Source organism: Stegostoma tigrinum, chromosome 6 (assembly GCF_030684315.1).
Source record: "Stegostoma tigrinum isolate sSteTig4 chromosome 6, sSteTig4.hap1, whole genome shotgun sequence".
Taxonomy (NCBI): Eukaryota; Metazoa; Chordata; class Chondrichthyes; order Orectolobiformes; family Stegostomatidae; genus Stegostoma; species Stegostoma tigrinum.
The window spans coordinates 36947145-36962813 of record NC_081359.1 but is presented as its reverse complement, the minus strand read 5'-3'; the positions used below and the strand labels follow the sequence as shown (position 1 = coordinate 36962813).

The 15669-nt window shown below is 41.5% G+C and overlaps 1 long non-coding RNA gene across 1 annotated transcript in view; it reads right to left on the bottom strand.

The window, feature by feature from the left end:
* Positions 1-3546: 3546 nt before the first annotated feature.
* The window catches only part of LOC125453106 (uncharacterized), a 62414-nt gene continuing 50291 nt past the window's right edge, over positions 3547-15669 (bottom strand). The window contains exons 2-3 of the long non-coding RNA XR_007247687.1: positions 7792-7853; positions 3547-3653 (exon numbers count right to left, since the gene is read on the bottom strand). This is a non-coding gene — a long non-coding RNA (uncharacterized LOC125453106). The remainder of the gene's footprint in view (positions 3654-7791; positions 7854-15669) is intronic.

The window sequence follows — 15669 nt, the reverse complement described above, 5'->3', positions numbered from 1 at the left end:
GGAATCATACAACTTCATTCACATTAGGGTCAGAAGTACATGAATGGCTTTGAAATTGTCATGTGTTGATTTTACTTCAACTACTCTTACTCCGTATCATGGATGCTGCAAATGCATTTGTTCTTGTAGAGTGTCAATTCTATTGGACGAGTTGGTTACCACAGGCAACAATTAAATAGTGTTCTGCTTTGTTCCTTCCACAGGCAACTGCATTGTCAAGTATTTGAAGCATCCTTTCAATGTCTGACGCAAAAATGGTATAATAGTACTCTTAATCTCCCCAAATCCAATAAATAAGGAAAGATGCTGCTCCATGTAGCCTGTCCCATGAAATAGGTTTATGTGTGCTCCAGTAGGACCTACAAGCTTGAAGCCAAGTTCATCAAAAACGCTCACTACCGTAAGACTTCTGCTTTTGGTTATTTGAAACATCAGGTGACATTTTCAAAAAATACTAGCGACGTGGACATGCCAATATTACAATAAATAAATTGTCATAACCTGGAAGAATGTGTACCTCAACAACAGGAAAAAGATGTATAAGATAATGAAGGTAGACTTGCCAGTCATTGTATCCTCCAGATGTTGGACCAATGCAGTCCTCTTGTTCAATGACCTGAGCAACTTCACATAATGGTTCAATTTTGTGTTAAATTTCCTGAGGACTGGACACAGGATAGTGAGTCGACTAAAACTTGCACATTGTGGCACATATTTGAACTCATTTGATTATAATGGCTGTACATGTAGACAAGTACATTGTCTATAACCCTTTCACTCGTGCAGGTTGGACAAGCTGTGTCTTTAATACTGAGTCTGAGAAGGAGGCATTGGTATAATTACAGTGTCACTAGAATAGTGATCCAAAATCCTAGGCTAATGTGCTCAAAATATGGTAGGTGGTGAAATTTGAATTTGCTAAGAATTTAGAATAAAAAGTTGGCTGAATCGCAGCCATATAAACATGGTCAATTCTCAGTAAAAAATGATCAATCTGGTTCGCTAATGTCCTTTCAGAAAGAAAATCTGCTGTCCTTATCCGATCTGGGTTACATGTAACTGCAGACTTAAGCAAAATTCATGACTCTTAACTCATTTCAGAGCAGTTAGGGATGGGCAATAAATACCAGCACTGCAATAATGTCTTCTTCTCATGAATGCATGAAAACATAGATTCTATATAATATTTTTGAACCAAACATGGCAGATCCAATTTGGACTGCTCAGGTCATAGATTTTTCCCCAAGGTTAATTCATTGTCTTCCCTAAGTTGGTGTTCTCTAAATTGTCAAATTGAGCCCTTTTTTCAATTAATTAGTTACAAATTAGTTTGTCAGTTAATGTGTCAAATTTACGCAGAGAAGCCAACTGGCACAGCACAACCTTAAACAGGCGCAACCATTTTCTTGGATAGTAGGAACCGCAGATGCTGGAGAATCTGAGATAATAGGGTGTACAGCTGAATGAACACAGCAGGCCAAGCAGGATCAGAGGAGCAGGAGATTGGCCACTGAAGTATCTTTTCTGCTGGGCATCAAAAGTGGAATTAGCTAAACTAATCCAAATGGTAATATTGGAGCAAAACCATCCACCAAATTTATCATAGCAATATCAAATGCAAGGATCCTTAAACTAAAATAAATATGTAGCATTGTTCAATCTTCGTGTATTACTTCATTCTTTCACAATTTGTGTGTCACTGGCAAAGTCAGTGCTTGTTGATAATTCTTAATTAGCCTTGACATGAGTGGTTTGCTGGGCTATTTCAGAAGGCAGGTAAGGGTCAGCTACAACACTGTAAAGTTACCTGCTGAATGTTTCAATAGTATTTGAATAGCTAGAGGAATTTTTGTGTCGGATGTCCATTTTTGTTTCCTATTTCCTCTGAGTCATTTATTGCCACTTAACCATCAAGCCAAGTGTAACAGGTCTACAAAGATAACTCCTTCAATACTTCCCTGGGTTAAAGTATTGACCAAGATTGCTGTTTGTATTGTGGAATCAGCTGCTATTAGCTAATGCTTGTGCTGGAGTGTTGCCACCACCCTAATGTCCTTTCTACGCTGGGTTTATCAGTATGAACTAACATTGTTAATTGTCTCAATCACTTACAAATTTCTCTTTTATCATGAATAACTGCTGGCAAATGTTTGATACATCTGAGCATTTCTGACTTAATCCCATCTCATCAGCTGTTTCTGGAACAAGGATCAATCAAAATTAACATCTTCATCCATTGTGTGAGGTTATGATGAAGCTGATTGAGTGCAGTCAATGAAAGAAGAACCAGTTGACCAATATGAGTAAGGCAACTTGAAGCAGCAATTTCTGCTCGACAGGGAAACCGTGGAAAGCAACAAGAAAGTAAAACACACTTAATGAACTGCTGCATTGACCCAAGCAATGAAGTGTCACAGCCCATAATGCCACAAAAGTGAAGTAAAGGCACCTTCCCTCAGTCCTGGAACCTTCTGCACACTAAGTCTATATGTGGGAGCATCCTCTAGCTATTCAACTAGAGAACCCATCACAGATACCAAATGTGACTTCATGTTTTAACTCTTTTGCTTGAGAAAGAAAATCTTCAAGGATGCTGGGTATGCAACACTATTAGGAACTAGTCTCATTTTCATCTTCACATGTAACTTCTATTCTTAACCACTGTAACTCTGTAGATTTTCTTTAAGTTAGTGACATGCTTTTCAGTAATAGATGTGCAATTGTTACTCTTCACTTGGTTGGCACACTGGAAATCAAACCTCACTATTTCCTGGGTCAACATAAAATTTAAAGATTTTAAAAAGGTCATAGAGTAGATACATAAAATTTATCTGATTTTCAGGCCAACATTGACAGAAATCATGGACAAAGTTTCTGTAATTAACAGGAATTAGCTTGTATTACAAGTAAGTAGATTCTCGCTGCAAGTAAATACTTATGAACTGTCAGCATATAAATGTACTCGTTGAAAATCCAGGCCAAATATTAAGTTCCTCTTACACGCATACTCAATGATAGACAAAGAATAGAAACCAAAATGGGTGTTATGCATGAAGGGAAAATTGGGAAAGCATTTCAGTGGTCTCTTTTCATAGGATCTGCTGAGACACTTTTGCTGATCAGAATGGTGCTTCTCAGTCTTCCCTCTGTGAATATCGACATTGGTTTACAGGAGACACAGGGTGGCTGGTTAACAAATATTAAAGGCATTGGACTTATTAATTAAAAATCACTGCTTATATAACTGCTGAAGGAAAATTAGACTGGTTTCCTTCAGGTTTAAAGTTGGTTTTGCAGCAGAGAACAGATACGGTTCCTGAGCTGTTGGAGGTTTGAAAGCTTCTCTGTATCTTATTCACTGCCCAAAATTGTTCAGCTACCTGAGAACCAGTTGCACAGTTGTTGACAGGGAGAAGGCTTTTGCCATCAATAACCAGCCACTTGTCCATAGATCAATCAGTTACATGTGACCAACTAAAACTCCATTTGTACACAATCCTTTGGTTCCAGCTCATTCACAAACTAGATTTCAATCATTGCTGGGATCAGCAGCTGTGTAAATCATATTATCAGTGTCAGGTTTCTTGCTTTCAAAGCATTCAGCAATCTTCCGGCAATCTGTTGTTTTCGAAAAGTAATTTTCTCATTTCAGTCTGCAATTAAACGTACAGAAAACTTTCAAAAAACACAAATAATGAAACTTTTAATCATGTTTAAATGACAAAAGCACTTGAAAACAAAAAGAGGGCTACATACGAGCACATACAGGTTACATACAATAGCATATAAATTCTTAGTTCATAAGCCAGTGATGAAATGCTAAGCATCTGTTGTGAAATGTGAGTCAATTGTGGGCCAATGTTAAGATTTGATGAATAACAAGCTGGTGGAGCACGTTGTGACATGTTACTGCTTTAAAAGGGATGACTTAAATACAGATTGTTGTCCCAGTTGTTATTGACCTTTTCCAGCACCCAGTCTCTTCTTCCTCATTTCTGTTACTCTTTCTCCCCACTTTTACTGTGAGCCTTTCTCAGTTCAGTTAAAGCTGGAGGACAAGGAAAATGGTCAGAGATAGTGAGGCTTGTCGGAACCACCATCAGCAGAACTGCAGGAACTCAACAGTGTGTTAACAGTTGTGCATAATGTTCAAACTTCCCGTAAGTGCTACTTGCTGACATGTAGCACTTTCTGCTTTACACTTCCCTCAGCATGTTTTGTCTATTGGGTAAACATCAGACAGGGTTAATCTGTAGTGCATAAATCGAAGATGAGGAAGGCAACAAGAAGACTGATACTTAGAAATGGCCGACGGCCAACGAAAGGGTACATACTGATATTCGGTCTGAAATCTGTTGGTACGTTTTCAATCTTTTGTATCTTCTGTCTGTTGAAGAGGTTGGAAGAGAGTATAACTGGGGTGAGAGGGGTCTTTAGTCATTTTGGCTGTTTTCATGAGGCAGCAGGAAGTGTAGACAGAGTCAATGGAAAGAAGGCTGGTTTTCAAGATGGTCCAGGCTACTACCACAACAGACTGTAATTTCTTGCGGGCTTGGGCAAAACAGGAGCCCTACCAAGCTGTGACACATCCAAATAGTGGAAACTGCAGACACTGGAGAATCCAAGATAACAAAGTGTGGAGCTGGATGAACACAGCAGGCCAAGCAGCATCTCAGGAGCACAAACAGAGAGGGGGATGGGGAGAGGGAACTGGAATGAATAGGGAGAGAGGGGGAGGCAGACCGAAGATGGAGAGAAAAGAAGATAGGTGGAGAGGACAGTATAGGTGGGGAGGTAGGGTGGGGATAGGTCAGTCCAGGGAAGATGGACTGGTCAAGGAGGCGGGATGAGGTTAGTAGTAGGTAGGAAATGGAGGTGCGGCTTGAGGTGGGAGGAAGGGGTAGATGAGAGGAAGAACAGGTTAGGGAAGCGGGGACGAGCTGGGCTGGTTTTGGGATGCAGTGGGGGGAGGGGACAAGCTGGGCTGGTTTTGGGATGCAGTGGGGGAAGGGGAGATTTTGAAGCTTGTGAAGTCCACATTGATACCATTGGGCTGCAGGGTTCCCAAGCAGAATATGAGTTGCTGTTCCTGAAACCTTTGGGTGGCATCATTGTGGCACTGCAGGAGGCCCATGATGGACATGTCGTCTAAGGAATGGGAGGGGGAGTTAAAATGGTTCGCGACTGGGAGGTGCAGTTGTTTATTGCAAACCGAGCTGAGGTGTTCTGCAAAGCAGTCGCCAAGCCTCCGCGTGGTTTCCCCAATGTAGAGGAAGCCACACCGGGTACAGCGGATACAGTATACCACGTTAACAGATGTGCAGGTGAACAACTGCTTCATATGGAAGGTCATCTTGCGGCCTGGGATGGGGGTCAGGGAGGAGGTGTGGGAGCAAGTGTAGCACTTCCTGCTGTTGCAGGGGAAGGTGCTGGGTGTGGTGGGGTTGGAGGGGAGTGTGGAGCAGACAATGGAGTCGTGGAGAGAGTGGTCTCTCCGGAAGGCAGACAAGATTGGTGATGGAAAAATGTCTTGGGTGGTGGGGTCGAATTGTAGATGGCCGAAGTGTCGGTGGATGATACGTTGTATCCGGAGGTTGGTGGGGTGGTAATCGAGAGCAAGGGGGATCCCCTTGGGGCGGTTGTGGCGGGGGCGGGGTGTGAGGGATGTGTTGCGGAAATGCGGCAGACGCGGTCAAAAGCGTTCTTGACCACTGTGTTGGTTACGTGGAACAGTCCCTCTTCCACACCTATACAGGCCCCAAACCCCACTTCCTCCTCCAATACATTGATGACTTATCGGCGCCGCCTCTTGCTCCCCAGAGGAGCTCGAACAGTTCATCCACTTCACCAACACCTTCCACCCCAACCCCAAGTTCACCTGAGCCATCTCCAACACATCCCTCACCTTCCTGGACCTTCAGTTTCCATCTCAGGTAACCAGTTAGAAACTGATGTCCATTTCAAGCCCACTGACTCCCACAGCTACCCAGAATACACCTCCTCCCACCCACCCTCCTGCAAAAATTACATCCCCTATTCACAACTCCTCTGCCTCTGCTGCATCTGCTCCCAGGATGAGGCATTTCAATCCCGCACATCCCAGATGTCCACGTTCTTCAAGGACCACAACTTATCCCGAGAAGTGGTTGAGAACGCCCTTGACCGCGTCTCCCGCATTTCCCACAACACATCCCTCACACCCCGCCCCTGCCACAACCACCCAAAGAAGATCCCCCTCGTTCTCACACACCCCCCCACCAACCTCCGGATACAACACATCATCCTCCGACACTTCCGCTATTTACAATCCGACCTCACCACCCAAGACATTTTTCCATCCCCACCCTTGTCTGCCTTCCGGAGGGACCACTCTCTCCGTGACTCTCTTCTCTGCTCCACACTCCCCTCCAACCCCACCAGACCTGGCACCTTCCCCTGCAACAGCAGGAAATGTTACACTTGACCCCACACCTCCTCCCTCACTCCTATCCCAGGCCGCAAGATGACTTTCCATATTATGCAGATGTTCACCTGCACATCTGCAAATGCGGTATATTGTATCCATTGTACCTGGTGTGACTTCCTCTACATTGGGGAAACGACGCGGAGGCTTTGCAGAACACCTCGGCTCAGTTCGCAATAAAAAACTGCATCTCCCAGTCGCGAACCATTTTAACTCCCCCTCCCATTCCTTAGACGACATGTCCATCGTGGGTCTCCTGCAGTGCCACAATGATGCCACCCGAATGTTGCAGGAACAGCAACTCCTATTCCACTTGGGAACCCTGCAGCCCAATGGTATCAATGTGGACTTCACAACCTTCAAAATCTCCCCGTCCCCCACTGCATCCCAAAACCAGCCCAGCTTGTCCCCGCCTCCCTAACCTGTTCTTCCTCTCGCCTATCCCTTCCTCCCACCCCAGGCCGCACCCCCATTTCCTACCTACTAACCTCATCCCGCCTTCTTGACCTGGACTGATCTATCCCCTCCCTACCTTCCCACCTGTACTCTCCTCTCCACCTATCTTCTTTTCTCTCCATCTTCGGTCCGCCTCCCCATCTCTTCCTATTTATTCCAGAACGCTCTCCCCATCCCCCTCTCTGATGAAGAGTCTAGGCCCGAAACGTCAGCTTTTGTGCTCCTGAGATGCTGCGTGGCCTGCTGTGTTCATCCAGCTCCACACTTTGTTACCATGCATCCAGATAGGATGTTTTTCATGGTGCATCTATAAAAATTGCTATGAGTCACTGTGGACATGTTATACTTCCTTAAAGTTTGAGTAAGTAGAGGCATTGAAGTGCTTTCTTGACTGTAGCACTGACGTGGGTGGACCAGGATAGATCATTAGAGATATTTACTTATCGGAACGTGATGCTCCGAACCACCTCCACCTCAGCACCACAGATACAGACAGGCGTACCTCCTTCCACTGTGGCAGATAACACTTAACAATTTCATATTGAGTGCCTCTGATACCAAGCACACACTTTATAAAAGTCATAAAACCAATATATTTTGAAAATAATCTCAAAAAATGATTCACACTCCTGAAGTAATCCCCTTCGTAATAAAAGCCGTCACAATTCACACAAAATCCTGAAAAAAAAAGTTCTTCAAAAAATAGATCTGTTGATTCTCTTTAGATTATAATTTATCCTTGTTTCCTCAGGAGAGGCACTACAGCTCCAGAAATGTTCACTTCCCTCCAAAATGTTGAACGATGACCCCCTGCACAAGAAAGAAGACTTTGCCTAGGAGATTTTCATTTCCCCAAAAGGCCAATAACTTACCTCAGAGATTCGTGGCCATGTTTCCAGGAGCAGAGTTACAGAGGGAGGTGTTTCTGGAGTAACTGAAACCAAACAGAAAAAAATGGTATCATGGGAGGGCTGTGACCTGATTGGCTGGTAAGAAATCTGTCTTAAATTTGAAAACAAAAACCTGCCTGTAAAGCTAATTAATTATTAATTAACTAACCAAGGAGTAACTACTTAATATATTAATAAATTAAGTAGAGACGGCTGGGCAGGTGATGTGCTATAGCTGTATGATGGAGCCCATTGCGAACTGCAGTGACCGCATTTGCAGCAGGTGTTGATTGCTGGAGGAATTTTGGCTCAGAATTGATGAGCTGGAGGCCAAGTTTCAGACGCTGCAGCACATCTGGGAGGAGGAGATTTACCTGGATGCTCTGTTTCGGGGGTGTCACATCTGGTAGATTAAGTACCACAAATTCAGTCAGTGGCCAGGGACAGCAGGGAATGACTGTAAGCGAGGCAGGTAGAGGGGTCCTGCATTGAGGAACAGAGGAACGTCAGCTCTTGAAATTGTTCAACAGGTATGACAAACTTGTTCCCTGGATGGATGGAGAAAGGGCTGCAGGGAGGATGAGTGAACTGACCATGGCACTGTGGCACAGGAGGCCATTCTAGAGGAGGGAGCAAAAAGACAAGTGGTTGTTGTAGGGGATTCTATAATTCGAGGAGTAGATAGCATCGTTTGTAAACAGGATCGAGAGTCCCACATGGTATATTGCCTGCCCGGTACCAGGCATCACTGGCCAGCCTGAACGGCTATGGGAGAGGGAAGGCCGGAGGATCCAGTTGTTGTGGCCCATGTCAGGGCAAACAACATAGGCAATACTAGCAAAGATGACCTGTCTAGGGATTATCAGGAAGAAGGAACTAAATGAAACAGCATGTCCTCATGCGTTGTACCTCTGGATTACTGCCCGAGCCACATGCAAATTGGAGTAGTGATGCGAGAATAAGGGAAGTAAACAGTGGCTGAAAGACTGTTGCAGGAAAGAGGGGTTCCTTTTCATGGGGCACTAGCATCAGTACTGGAATAGGGTGGAACTGTACCATTGGGACAGTCTCTGCCCAAACTGAGATGGGACCCACGTTCTAGCAAAAAAGGTAAATAGGTTGGTCAACAGGACTTTGAACTAGAAAGTGAGGGAGAGGGGAAGGATAAAATTCCAAGAGTCATAATGGCTAGTGGGAATCAAAGCATCAGGTTAACATTTGTGCGGGTGAATTTAACTACATTTAAAAGTAGGAAAGAAATGAAAACAAAGGAGAACTCAGCAGAGCTTATTAAAGTTTCCAACACACAAAACAGAACAGAGTATTTGGAAAGGGTCAGGAATCAAACTTCAAGCGCACTGAATAATCAAATGACAAAGAGAAGAGAGGCAGTCAATACAGGATTGAAGGTGTTATATCTGAATGCATGCAGGATATAAAATAAGATAAGTAAGCTACTGGTGAAAATTGAAATTGATAGGAATAATGAGGAGCATCATGGAGATGTGGCTGCAAGGAGATCTGGCAGCTGAATATTCAAGGATACACATCTTATCAAAAAGACAGTGGCATTGAGGTTGCCTTATTACTTAGAAATGAAATTAAATTAATTGTAAGAAACAAAGTAGAGTCAGATGGTATAGAATCTGTGTGGGTCAAATTGAGGAACTGCAATGCTGAAAAAAAAACCATAATGGGAGATATGTGACAAGTCTTCAAACAGTCAGGATTTGTGGCACAAGATGCACCAGGACGTAGAAAAGTTACGTAAGAAAAGCAAGGTTACGGTGATCATGGGGAATTTCAACAAGCATGTGGACTGGGAAAATCAGTTTGGTAGTGGATTGCAAGAAATGGAGAAAAATTCAGAAATCTGAAGAGTAAAGAGACTTGGGAGTTCTTGTCCAAGACTTTCTTAAAGTAAACGTGCAGGTTGAGTCAGTAGTTTGGAAGGCAAATACAATTTTGGTATTTATTTCAAGTGGACTAGCAAATAAAAGCAGTGATATACTCCTGAGGCTTCAAAAAGCTCTGGTTAGGCCACATTCAGAGTACTGTGAGCAATTCTGGGCCTCATACCTCCGGAAGGGTGTACTGGCCCTGGGGTGGGTTCAGAGGAGATTCGTAAGAATGATCCTATGAATGAAAGGCTTAACATATGAGGAATATTTGAGGATTCTGGGTTTATATTTGATAGAGTTTACGATGAGAGGTGATCTAATTGAAATTTACAGAATACTGAATGGCCTGGGCAGAGTGGACATTGGGAAGATGTTACTATTGATAGGATAGAGTAGGACCCTAGGCACAACATCAGAGTCAAGGGAAGACCCTTTAGAACAGAGATAAGGAGAATCTTCTTCAGCCAGAGAATGGTGAATCTGTGGAATTTATTGTCACAAAAGGCTGTGGAGGCCAGGTGATTGAGTATTTGAGATAGAGATAGACAGGTTCTTAATTGTCAAAGGGATCAAGGGTTACAGGGAGAAAGCGGGAAAATGCGGTTGGGAAACCTATCAGCCATGATTGAATCGTGTAGCAGGCTCAATGGGCCAAATGGCAGAATTTCTGCTACTGTGTTTTAAGGTTTTATGGTGTTATGGCAACCAACTGTTAGAATGAATCGGTGGCCCATGAAACCACTTTAGGATGAGCACCTCCAACATCATCTGCAATGCCACTGCCTGCCTCAAATTTCCTTTTATCAAGTTAAATTGAATAAAAATTATTCAATTGTAACACAGCATTATCAAGCCAACCTGCTAGAATTCAACTAAGGTAAGAAAGATGAAAATCTACACCTGGGTGTTGGCAAGCATGCCAACTTTCATGTGTATCATAAATAAGTTCAAGCCTACTTCCTCCAAATATCTACAAATGTGTGTTTTTCCATCAGAAGACTCACCCAAGGCCTTCTGACTGATACAAGTAGCCTAATCTTCGTCTGGGCTGACACTGTAATACTTGATCTTTCTGATCAGTTTCACATCTACTATTCTCAGGATAGGTAATTCATTATTTGATGGCCCCAACCTAACTTGAATTTTAATTTTTCTTTCCTGAATCATAAATATAACTAGATAAATGCAATTTTGATATGAGGTTTAAATTGACGCTGCTAGGTGTTACAGTGTAGATGGACTTTCCTTAGTTAAATATTATGGCTACACTTTTCTTTTGCTGAAGTTGCAAGGATAGCAATATCAGAAGGCACAAAAGTAATTGAAGGTAGAAAAGGAAGAGTTGACTGATTAGGAATATGAAATTTTATTAGTTATGCTGGTAGGTACATGGCTCATGTATGAAATGAGTGAGGCTACTCATTCAGGCATTTAAAAGGGAGTACATTTTGATTATTCCCTGTGGAACACATTCCTCAAATATTAAAGGAAATGTTCCAGGCCTTGCTGAAGTGTAATTTCAATGTCAAGTAAACAAAAGAAATATAACCTTAATAAATAAAACTTTAATTCTGTCATAGCAAATTGGATGAGACAAGCATATTACAGTTTACATGTCACAATGCAGTTTGCTGACTTAGTACAATAAACTCTTGCAAAACACTCACTTGGGGTTTTTGGATGTCTATTGCATCGTTCCCAAAGTACCTCAGAGAGTAATATAGATTGAGTAATATTGCCAAAAAGTGACGACTCGATATTTATGGAAAGCTACAACCAAAGAGCTCATTTGTTATGAAATTTGCTGCAAATTTCTTTTTTAAGGCAATATATTTCAACATTAATGGAATAGAGTTAAGAAGTATATTAATTTACAAGCATCTCTCTAATTACATACAGAGGATTATTCATTTTTAGAAATATTGCCTTCTACTTGTCTTCTGTAATAGAAAACACTGACAGGACAATTATGATTATATTGGCACTGGTTGTTTTAGCACAATAAGTTCCATTAATGAAAGCATAAAGCAGCACTTCCTTGACTTCAACAAGTTATTGCCGCGTGCACCAAGTTTAAAACGGCTCCAGAGGTTTATAAATCCATAAATCCTGAAAACCAGATTCATATCCCAAGTATGCACGGTACTAAGTTATCTGCAAGTTTGTTGCCAAACTTCCAGGCTTAAAACTTTCAACATAAACACTTCTGTATATAAAAAAAAGGAAGGACACATTTCTTTATTTTTGAAATAAAACTAAATTGTGCTGTTCCCACATGAACAATTAAACTCTTCAAGCTCCAAAAGAGAAGAAAATTTAAAAAAAAACTGAATCTCATAAGGTGTATTATGCACAACATGCTAAGATATACTGTTTGCAAATTTCTACCTGGAAATTCATGACTACTGTCCATCTTTGCATTAACAAAATAATTTTTTTAATAAATCTGATTGGACGTTTATTGACACATTTACAGGGCAAAAGGTAATTGATTCTCATCCAGAAGCAGGGAACTGTTCACTGCTCCACAAGACTGCCAATACACACTGCACAAAAGTTCAAGGATTCACAGATATCGAATGTTATTCCTATAGAGATGGTGCTGTTGATGGTGCTCTGTCAGGAAGAAGAAATTTCAGGAAGAGTAATGCGACTGGGAAAGCCTTGAGGGGTGGGTCTCAGAGGGAATGTTTGCTGATGTTGGAAGACAGTCCATAGCTGATAGCGATATAGAAGTTTAGAGATGAGGCAGGGAGTTTGAATTGCGAACTTTCATTGCATTTTTATGCTGATTCATTTTCTAGACAATGTGGCATCTTTTTAGTGGAAATGTGAACTGCAGTATTCCTTTGTTAAATTCAACTCTTAAAGTTCCTCTTATCAAATGATGAAGTTTACCAATGACTTAAAATACTGGCAAAATAATTACTTCACTACATATGCAGATTTTGATTAATCAAATATATTTACCTACAATCACTATCAGCTCATAAATCTTTTCATTTTGCCAAAGTAACGTATTTACTGGGACATATCTCCCTCAACAATGGAGCATTTAAATCTTCCCAAATTAGTTCTAGAGCTTCTAACTCTACCACTATATGTGGTAGTCCATTCTAAATGTTAATCATTCTTTCTACAGAGGAGTAATTCCTGTTTGAATGATCTTGCATTTATACAGCAATATTCATAAAAGCAATACAAATGATGAATATTGCAGCCAATAAACTAATTTGGAAACAGTATCACAACTTGAATACTGGAAAGTGTAACAGTCAAATTGCCCACAACAAAGTCCCATAACAGCAATAGAATAAATTATTACATTTTTAGTGATGTTGGTTCAGGAGTCAGTTTTGGCCAAGTTACTTGGAGGACGTCCTTCCCTTTTATCAAAGAATACTCTATGAAATTTGATTTCCATCTGAAAAAGCAAGTGGGTCTTTAGTTTAATGTCTCTTCTAAGACACCAGCATTAAAGTGCTTCTGTAACATTTCAATGAAGTCTTTGCTTAGATTATCTTTTCTCTTTTGAAAAGTAATGTCCACCCTGCTTACTTAAATCATCCTGGGTGCATTGACAAACTACACCTTCTGGCAGTGTGACAATGGTGCCCTACAAAACTTGAAGGTGCATCTTTAGCTCAGCCTTAGGCTTACCAAAACCCCTATTTGCTCATCTGTGTAGGGATGTCATTTTGAGCAGATTGAACAAACATGTACCAGGTGTGGTTGCATTATTTCTCAAATTAACATTGTTTATCATGGAATAATCCCACATTTCCTCCAGAAATTTTGGGTAATTTGTGAGCCTGTATTCATAGGTAAAGTAAAGCACACCTTCAGGAAGACATCGCACAGTGTGAAACTGGAGGAACACAGTAGACCAGGCTGCATCAGAGGAGCAGGAAAGCTGACGTTTCAGTCGGAACCCTGCTTCAGAAATGGGGGAGGGGGAAGGGACCTTTGAAATAAATAGACGAGGGTGGGGCTGGGGAAGGTAGGTGAAGTGGTGATAGATGAGTGCAGGTAGGCAGTGGTGGGTATTGGCCAGTGAGGTGGAAGGGGTGAATAAGTGGTGGTGGGGGGGGGGGGGGGTAGACAGACAGGTCATGGAAGCAGCAATGCCTTGCAGTTGAAGGTGAACTGGGTTGTGAGGAAGAGATCCAATAGTTTAAGGGTGCCATCTTTGCTCATGGTGTTTGTGTTATTAGGTGTTTGTGTCCCTAGAATTAATGCATGCTGTAGGAACTTATGGTTGGCTTGACAATGTACTTAAAATGGACAATGCCTCCATTGTCATGAGTCACAAATCAAGGGTGTTTTCAGTCTGAAATGCAATAACAGTCATTATCTAAGCAGTACTTGTAATACTTAAGCTCAAACACTCACAAAATTAAATAAAAGCACAAAACTGCGGATGTTGGAAATCTGAAACAAGCGCAAAAGTTGTTGAAGAAACTCAGCAGGTCTGGTAACATTTAGGGAGTGAGAAACAGGCTTAATGTGTTGTGTCCAATACGATGCATCTTTAGAAGAGTTTGAAGAGCTCTGTAAAAGAATCATACCAGATTCAAAATATTAATTGTTTCTCTTTCCATAAATGCTGTCAGATCTGCTGAGTTTCTCCAGTATTTTCTACATTACTTTCAAAATTAATCTGTTTTTAAAACATACACTAGAGGTCATAAGGGATCAATTTACTTCCCACCAAGGGAACTTGTCAGACATACTTCCTTTTCTTTTGTAATCAATATGAATATACAGCAGAAAGCATTCTTATCTTTCACAGAATGCTTCTTCTTTGACATGCCTGCATTTGTTCTATCTGCAGCCCACATCACAGTAATCAGCCATATCAATAAATCAAAAATAACCATTTTGTAGTACCTTTGATCTCTATTAACACAGCCTTCATGATCAATGTCATAAGATTGTTGAAGAATTGATTCTGTGGGAAAATTATCCATATGTTAGAATGTAGTTGCCATTCAGGTAGTTCAAGTTGTTGCGGCAACACACACTTTTATAGACAAAAGCTTTGGATAATAAAGGTAGAGGCTCTCTCCATCACATGGAACTTACTGCCAGACATGGCCATGTGATGTAAGACTTTGGGGATTGGTAATACACATGATTGACCATATTTTGAAGGCGACATCCTCGGCTGCCAAATCTTGGAGTAAAAACCCAAACCCAAAGCTTCTGATCCAGGTGCTACTTAATGTTCAACATGCCTCTAACACCAAATTATCATAGAAAGCCAGCAATTAATGAAACACTGTCTATCATAGAAACCCTGTTTCTGGTTGGCATGAGAAGAGGCATGCACAGAAACGCTGCCAAGCATTGGTATGTCTGCTGGTAAGTGACAGATGCAGCAGCCTACCAAGAGGAAAGGTAACCTATTTCATGAGATTTTGATTGTGAAGCTGCCATATCTCTCTCACCCACCATGAGGAGCGAACACCTCTCAATGGCCAATGCTACTTTAGTAAGCTTTACCCTCAATTTTGGCCTTTGCTTTGCTTCCAGCCTATACCCCATTCCCAGATATTCTCTGTCACATTCTCCCAGGACAAAAGGAAATATCACCTCAGTAAGGCAAGTGCATGGATAGTAATGTTATTACGCATAGGATGCAGTGATGTTGACTGCACACACACAGACACATTCTTGCTGAGAGACATCTGTCACGAGGAACTGATACTACTGGGTCTATTGTGCAAGTGCAGGGTCCTATTTTGACAGCCATCTTTGTGTTCTAGCCAATTACTTTGTTTACAAAAAATGAAAAATGTGTAAAATTGAACATCAAAAAGGTTTATTAATTATGTGTTTGGCTGTCTGTTACAGTTGGATTTGCACAAAGAATGATCCCGTTTCTTTACTTGAATTCATCACAATTTAACACATACTTTCATTCCCTAACCCTCTGAAGCTATCAGGTTCTCTCTTG